We start from the raw sequence: 8,916 nt of genomic DNA on the forward strand, positions 1-8,916 counted from the left end.
CCATCATGATCAGTGATGAGATATTATCCAGAGTGTCCAATTTAGTATCCTGCTGTTATGCCGTTCTCTCTACTACTCCCCAATGTGCTTCACTGTTCCTACTCCTTTGTATCTGGGTAAAAAATGTCTTCTTTGGTGTGTACTGCCCAATAGTTTCTGCCATTAGTTTCGTGATGAACCACTTATTGTAAAGATTGACTTCAGCTCTGACGGAATTGGGGGGGGGGTACCATAATAACAAATCGGTTTGCTTTCAACCACATTTTGCCAGTTGACCCCACCTCTTTCCATTCCCTATATACCCACCATCGCTGGAACCCCACAAACAATTGAAAAACAATTCGCCAGATGAACTAACCTTAAACATGATGGTGTAAAAGCTTCAATGTAAATTATCCTGACGACATTCTGAAGAGAAGTTGTTTATACTCTCCAGAGCTGCACTGGAGTCAGAGCAAATGACCACTCGCATTGGCTGTATTTCCTCTACCCACTGAAGTGCTATACACTCTTAGAAGGGACTGTAGTCAAAAATGAAACAACATGTGTTGAATTTCAACTCACCTACAGAGCGTGCTCAGGGACAACACGTGTTGTGTTAATTTATGTGTAAATCATTTTACACATAAAATGTGTTGCATGCCCCTAATCAATGTGACTCTGTACATATACATATATCATTACTATTATTATTATTATAAATACACAATATTATTATTATTTATTACATTACAGATTTTATTTTTATACTCCTGGAAATAATTACTGCACTTTATTCTTTATTCCTTTATCCCTTATTCCTAAGTATGTATGCTGCGTGTATTTTGGTGTCTTATGTTGTGATGTTTGGTTTTGTTTTGATGGCACCCTTGAAAGGGAGAAGCATTTGTCTCATTGTACATGTATAATGACATCAAACTATTCTATTCTATTATATTCTAGTATGTTGGGTTTAGTTAGTGTTTAATCAATAGAAAAAATAAATAACGGGTGAACAGCAACATATGTCCTAGAACACATTTGTAACACAAATGCACCAAAGCCATGTTAGACAAAAACATACAAAGTATTTTCCAACAAAAATATAGCCAAAGATGCTTACAACAAACGATTCAGCAAGCTGTGCAAATGGTATGTAATAGTATACCTTTTCCAGTCTCCTAAGTGGAGTGGGTCTAATGTATTTATTGATATTTTTTGCTAATATTACTACATAGTTTAAAAAAACAAATGTAAATTACATTAAGTAACTTAAAAAGATCATGTACTAAAAAAACATATCAAGCATTAGAGAAATTCGTTTTTTTTAATTTTATTTGATATTCGCTTAAATTACACGGTTTAGCTAACGTTGTTGCTCGGTTCACTACCTTGGTTTTACATACATTTAGTCCAAGAAGCTGGACATCCATGTTAGTACTGTGGAGAAACCTAGGTACATTTGTAGGAGTCGTTAAAACAAAGAAACAAAATCAAACTATAGGATAGTACTTGCTGGCTGATAAGGAAACTGGCCCAGGCCACAAGATAAGATCCTGAATTACTTTAAACTCTTATCAACTTCATCTTATTCTTAAGTCGCACGTTTATTAAACATGAACTTGACTCCATTAGAAACAGCTATCTAGATTTTATTAGTGAATTCATCTAAAAAAACAGACCTGTCATCAAGTAAGAAACACAACAAACTGTAAAGCTGTTTTGCATATAGAGTTATTGCTTTATGACATTAAGACAAAAACAATATTTTGTAAGATGAAAGGATAATGACTGGTGAAAAAAAAAACTCAAATCAAAATTCAAAGGAGTGAGCCTTCCTGTGTAATTCAACTTACATTTCAGAGTTGAACTCAAATTTTGGATCAAGGTTGGCCTTCACAAATTGAAAATTAATCCATGACAACTTGACAAGATATACTGATGCTTAAAATTGCTATATGGCATCTTTTAAATGAAATCTTGTTTTGTATAGACAAATGTTTTGTATTTTGGGGCATATGATAAATATCCACATTCCTTCGATTATTTACATTTTTGTATTGCCTGGATGAATGTATTCAGTCTCCGTGCACACATTGATGCTAGACTGTTGGCGAGTGATGAGCTTGACCTTTCAACAGTGAGAAGGAGAGATTCACAGATTCCAGGTACAATAAACACTCAACCCACTAGTTTCGAGAACACATGGAGAGATGCTTTTTAACTAGGTAGTACAACAACACACACACTATTGACACGGTTACAGTATGTGGGACCCAGTTGCTTGTGGATGAATAAGCTATAGGCAAGCATTTTTTAGAAGAGACTTATATATGCCTTAAAAATTGCAGAATAGGAGACCTTTAAGCCTCAAGTCTGATTAACGTGTGGCCAAAATGGTTTGGATATTCACATTCTCATATACAGCTCGTCTAGTTAAAGGTCTCCTATTATACTATTTTTAGGCATATATTATAGGTCTCAGATATATAAAAAAACATGTCTATGAAGTGTTTCGACAGGTATAGAATGGAGAAAATGTTACAGGGTTTTAGTTGAAGTATCCCTGAAGCTGGTTGTGTATTTTCTTTTTATATTTTCGTTTAGATTATTTTATGTATGAATACGATCGGATTACTTTTTCTGAATAGAGATTGGGATGGTTAAATCATGCATATGCATTCTGTTTGATCTTGCATCCTGACAATTGTGAATTTGTGATTAAGACACTGGCGGCAGAGCCCATCACCAGTAATGGCACATTTACAGCTGATCCCCTCTGATGAGTCTCTGAAATCAATCCCGGTGCGTCTAAATGAAATATGATTCCCACCGCTTCCTGATGCACACTCACTCGCAGGCAAGCGTGAAAATCTATGTCCCCTATGAACCACAAAGGTCAATATCATATTTGATAATGAGAGGCTATTGAGTATACATGTCACATAAATGTGTGGTATTTTATTCATGTGGTAGTGAATATATTAAACATTAGCCTTTCACTTTTGTATACCCTTCTATTCCTCTCTTTTTCATGCTTGTTCTGTCTATTACATTACTTATCCACCACAGTGAGATATGCTGGGATAAAAGCCTACATCACTAATAAATAATCAATCTAATGTTCCCATCTTTCTGCCTTCCTCTCTGCTCTAGGGCTTCTCATGCAAGAGATTAGTGGAGCAAAAGTGAGGCCCAACACGGTTTGTTTAAAAACAAAATCCCCTGGCTTCGCTAATAAGATCTTGCTGGTGAAGAACTGGGATAAAAAGTATAGTTGGGCAATTTAATCTGAACGAGGCTGAACTACCAGAATTTCTAAAGCAGCAGAGTACTGGTCCTTTAGCTTCGAGGTAGTCTTCCAACTAGCTGGTGACCGGAGGAAGCTGCCTTGTTTCTGTAGAATGCTCGCTTCCTTGTTCTACTCTCGAACATACAAACCAAAAAACAGCAGCACAAAAAAAGGCAAAAATTCACACCAAAGAACATCACAGCAGCCTCTTTACTTCGGCCTTATTTGGTGCCAGTGACTGGTTGACATTTTGCAGTTTACTTGATGTGATTGGACAACGCTAAATTGTATGAGATTAAGTCTAGAACTAAATGTACTGTCGTTCCCTGAAACTAATGCATTATCCCAGACATTCTGGTCCGTACTGTGTCAAGTTCATCATCCCAACCTTTTATGATTTTATCAAAAGATACCTCGGTGAGATGGGAAATGACGAGCTACTTTTTTGAGATGAGACATGACATTTCTGATTCGTCAGAATGTCCGAAATTGAGTCTTTTTTTCGTAACCCAGTTTTCGTAACCCAGTTTACCAGACATTGCCAAGTGAAAGGGAACTTAAACAGAGGTGAAATGTTCTGGAAAGAGACAAAAAAGTTCCATTAATTGTCAAATAATTTGTGTAACTGAACTCATTATTTTAGTTGTTAACTGACAAATTGATGATGCTTTCATGTTGTTGGTTTTTGACGATATATAAATCGGTCTAAGCCATGTGTCTGTATTGTTGCTGGTGTTCGTGGGGTTTTCTATTGGCTTGGATCAAACGGGACCTTTAGTAGAAAAGCAACATCTTCCTTCTTTGTCATTCCCAACATTGTGGTTTCCTTAAGTTCCTCTATTTTCAACCTTCCTTCTCTTGTTCTGATTGTACATCTATCTTCATTGACTCCCTTCCACTCTGTCTCGTATTCATTCAATCAGAACATTTCTATTGGTGTCGAACAATACCAACACACCTGCATAGAAAGCATTTCAATAAGCTACTAGATTTCTATAAGCTTTTATATACTCTTCAACAAAAGCAGCACATAGTCCTTATTACTTCCTTTTTTTCGCGAGAACATTTAAGTTAATCATTTATACTTTCTTCCAAAGTTTGAAATGTTTGTGAACAACCCTTCCCTGATGGCTGGCTGGAGGTGATGTTCTTTCAGAATCTTATAAAGCTGTTGTTTTGTTGACAGTGAGCAGGGAAACTGTATTTTCTCATGAAATGAATTGGTTTGAGATTTTACACCCGGGTGTGCTTTATTGCATATAGCAGCACAAACATTCCCTGATTCAGCCAATGTGTCCATCTGTCCCTCTTCCCAAACAAAGGCTGTTTAATGCCTCACTGAACACAACACTTGTAATCAGTAATCTAGGCTGAAGACAAGACAAGCAAACCTTTCTATCTTTTGGATTGACTATAGATTTTTTGGGTTCATAAAAAGGGGACATGTCCTTTTTAATATATAAAATATTAAGCCACAACCCCGGCCCTTGAAGCTACATAATTAGAAACAAATGCTGTCAATGCTTTTCCTTAAAAACTAATATACCCAAATCGCTGGTGGCCAAACACAAAATGTGTCATTCTTTACATTGGGCAGGTGGCAGGAAGCAGTGCTAGGTCTTGGTCTATCACGCTATTCAGACTTCCTCCTCAATAAATAATGTGTCCTTTTTGTTGTGAAGAGCATCTCAGTTACAACATGCTGTATTACACCACCCACACACATACACACACACACACACATTTAACACATTATCCAGATGCTGGGAAGTAAATCCCACATGCATTACAAATTGCATTACTACAGCAATACTATAACACTAGGAGTGGTTGAAGCAATTTAGCAAATAACTCCTCATGGGATTTATATTGAACACTGATGGACTCTATTTGCACTATGGTCCTATGTTAAAGGACGCTGTATTGTCAAGCCACAGTCTTATTTTAAACCTGATCATCCACTTAAAGAAGATGAAAAAAACAGACATCCTGCAGTTGAAAAGTTCAAAATGGCTTGAATCCAAATAATTCACATTTGGTTGTTAGCTATTTTGGTTATTTGCATCAAAATTTAACCTCAAGTGATTTAAATGTGCACTCTTATTTTTAGTTGAACAGAAATGCTAGTGCTATAATCAATTACTTATCGTTAAGTGTATGAAATATTGAAACATTGGAAGATTCTCTCATTCGTTCTCTCGGCGCTGTCCGTATGGGTCTCCCCTGCAATTTGACTGGATGCTATCAGATTGGTCAATTGCACTCTGATCCTCAACACAAATCTAGTGGTATTGAGGTCGATTTCTTCCCCAGTTATTGACTATAGTAATAATTCAGTCTTCCCTGGAAATATGTTTTGCTGAGGATCAGTCGGTTCTATAAAATGTACACATTGGGGCTAATAACAACTTATTTCCTCCACTTTGCCTATGTCCTATACCTTTGTGATAGACAACATGTTCATTTTGGAATTACCCTAAATTATCACTCTTTTGAGCATAAATCTAGACTAAGTCAGCAGTAGCACTCTCTACGATGATATACTTTATTTTGGTGATGTGGAAAAGCTTCTACTTCATGCTTAGCTTGATGGCCTGTTACCTGTCTATCATCTTCACTTAGCTCTCAATCCTACAGTTCTTTAGACAGACAGGCCATTCAAGGAGCTGTCTGTGAACTTGTCTACTCTTGAAAATGACCATCTTCCACTCAACAGTCCTCAAACTGCACTCCCTCAAGTCCTTAAAAGTCCTTCTTGTTATCCCTCCATCATCCTACTTTTTCTGGCCTTCTCTTAACTTATACAGTGTAAACCTTAAGAGAACAACATTCTTTCTTCATTGTGTTTTAAGCAAGACTAGACTTTATTTTCCTTCCAGATAAATAGTTCCTAAGCAGGGGCGGTATGGGGGGGGGGGGCAACAGGGGCCAGTGCCCCCCTAACACTGACCAGGAACTCCCCTGTGGCCCCCCTCCAAAAAAAGTTTACAATATTGCGATTTATTGGAACTAAATCAAATCAGAGACCCAGATGTACAGTGGAGATAAAACTGTTCATTCCCTTATATAAAAGCAAATACTGTTTATGTTTTTTATTTAATTGTCACTTAAAGTTACAAAACAAACAGATGATAGTGAAATTTACACAGATATGAAATATAGGCTGTTTTAGACTAATGTTAGCTAGCATACTTCGCTAACTTATCATTGCTAGCTTTATGGCTCTTCTCAACCAATTGCCTTCTGTTGTACCATATTTTTATTAAAGAGCCACATAGTCTTGCTGTTGTTTAACTATCCCAGACTAGTGTAAATTGCAAAGATATTAAATAACGGCTGATTTTACTTTTTTTTGTCAATAGATATTGCCGAATTACCTAAACGTTGAGGGTTTTTTTCTAGGACAAACTCAGGAATCCTTTTTATGACATTCATTTTATTAAAGTTTTAATTATAATGTTGTTTAAAATAATATAATATATAAGTAAATATTATAATTCAATATAATTATTATGATTATTGTTTGTACGTTTAGCTGTTTATTACATTCCTGTTGTCGTTCAAACATTTTACACCATACAAATGAATATAACTGAACTGGTATAGAAATATTTAGCTTACTGTGTAGTATAAATATGTGAAATTCCCCCAAAAAATCACTGTAAGAACTAATGTGCCTTATAGGCTATCATTAGCCATGTACATAATACTTCCAGGCACAATAATAATATATTTAGTATCGCCCTCATGTTCTCTGTTAGTCCTAGTTAAGTCTTTATGCTATTTTATTTCTATATCTTGTGTATTTTCTTCCCTCAATGTGGCAGCTATAGTATCAGAAGCATTAGTAGCAGTCTCTAATAGAGCTCTACTACCACCCAGTGCTAAAGAGTGGGCCTGCAGCAGGCTGACGCCAGGTGATTCAGCACAAAATTTATCAGTTTGGCTCAAAGACACAGGTTTAACAAAACTATTATCTGCCACATTACAGCTCAACAGGATTTCTTCATACCCTATTTGAATATGTTTTACCCAATTTCCCCCATCGTATTCTGATTCTGAAAATGATCCCACGCACATGTGTGGCTGTTTGCTTGGTGGAAGCAAAGCTGATGAGTTTTCAGAGTGTGACAAGAACCTGTCTGCAAGCAATCCGAGTGAGGATATGGAGTTTGTAAGGATGTCATTGATTAGCAGGCTGCAACACAGGCGAAGGCTCCAGTTATTGGAAACCACCACTGAGATGCCTATACTGGCAAGCATAACAAAATACTTTACTTTTTGTTTCTGTGTTTCTGCATTCACCAAATGTTTAACCACTTAGCTCCTTTGTTCTTGTTTCTTCAGAAAGAAATTCATCATTGGGGAAGCACTTATCTTTACAACAGAGTAATGTGTGAAGCATCATTAAAATATCAACATGAGAGCTGCCATCAGACTCTGCAGGTGGAAGTAAAACAGATTATCATACAATGAAGCAGAGATTGATAGTTTTGGCTCATCCCTCCTGTATTGTTATTCAGCAGCATTAAGCTCTTTGGTTTGATGTACTTTAGTTATTGAAAGAGGGGAAGTTTTTTTGCCTTATGAGCTATACTTTAAGTATAAGCTCAACGACATGTTAGAAAGAAGCCAGTTGATCTGACTTAAACTCTGCAGTCGGTTCAATACAAGGAGAAAACAAATAATATCTGCACAGACCAAATTAACCTGTTCTACACCGCCCCCCCAATACCGGGGGGGGGAAACGCGTCATCTGCAGGAAACAGCGTCTGAGGACTTCTTAATATACAATAATGTTTTATAAGAAACTCAGCTAAGTGATCTTTTCTTTTTTTTTTTTCTCACGGCATTTCGTGTTATAGTCACGACATTTCATCTATTGATTCGTGCTCACCAACACGATTTTCTCCTTTTTTTCATGTCACACAGAACGATTTTAAAAGCAATGTATTTCTATTACGTTGTTTCGTGCCTGCAGCACGTCTTTTTGTCCGTTCGGGTCTTGGAAGACCGGAAGCTGTGGGGTTCATAAAAACATCTTCTTACTCAATATCAAGCCACGATAATTGTTTTTATTTTAAATCGTATAATGTCAGACTTTTTTTGTGAGGAAAAGAAATGGGGCTCAGAGCCTCAAAATACTGAAATCTGTATTTCTTTTAATTTTTTTTCCTTCTAATTTGTTATTCTTTTCTAAATAACACACTGTTATTTACTCACCGATAACACACAATTATCCTTGTTTTTATTTACTTGTTTAATTCTATAATCTCTGGCTTTTTTGGCGTCAAAATAAAAATAACCAGAAACAGACGTAGGAACAGACGTAAGGGACATTTCGAGCATCATTGCGATACACAGCCACTGAACTGATTACCCAAGATCCTCAGCTATGGTTTAAGCTCGCTGATTAGATGTTTTAGCCGCAATGCACGTAGGTATATGGTGTTAATGCGATATGAAATCCGAAAAACATTTCGGAGTTTAGGATGGCCGAAGACACTACACTACCCATAATCCCCAGCTATCGTTTAGGACTACTGTCCCCGTGATTAATCTTCAAGCTCTGGGATTGGATGTTGGAGTGGTAGTGGGCCAAGGTTACGGCTTTGAAATGGAACGAAACCACGCCCCCCCCCCCC

At 36.8% G+C, this 8,916-nt stretch overlaps 1 long non-coding RNA gene across 1 annotated transcript in view; it reads left to right on the forward strand.

Moving 5' to 3' along the window:
* LOC104953023 (uncharacterized) overlaps positions 1–7,416 on the forward strand; it is an 8,408-nt gene extending 992 nt beyond the window's left edge. The window contains exons 2-3 of the long non-coding RNA XR_799165.1: positions 957–959; positions 7,407–7,416. This is a non-coding gene — a long non-coding RNA (uncharacterized lncRNA). The remainder of the gene's footprint in view (positions 1–956; positions 960–7,406) is intronic.
* Positions 7,417–8,916: the final 1,500 nt, after the last annotated feature.

This window comes from Notothenia coriiceps, unplaced genomic scaffold (assembly GCF_000735185.1).
Source record: "Notothenia coriiceps isolate Sejong01 unplaced genomic scaffold, NC01 NC01_scaffold00020995, whole genome shotgun sequence".
NCBI lineage: Eukaryota > Metazoa > Chordata > Actinopteri > Perciformes > Nototheniidae > Notothenia > Notothenia coriiceps.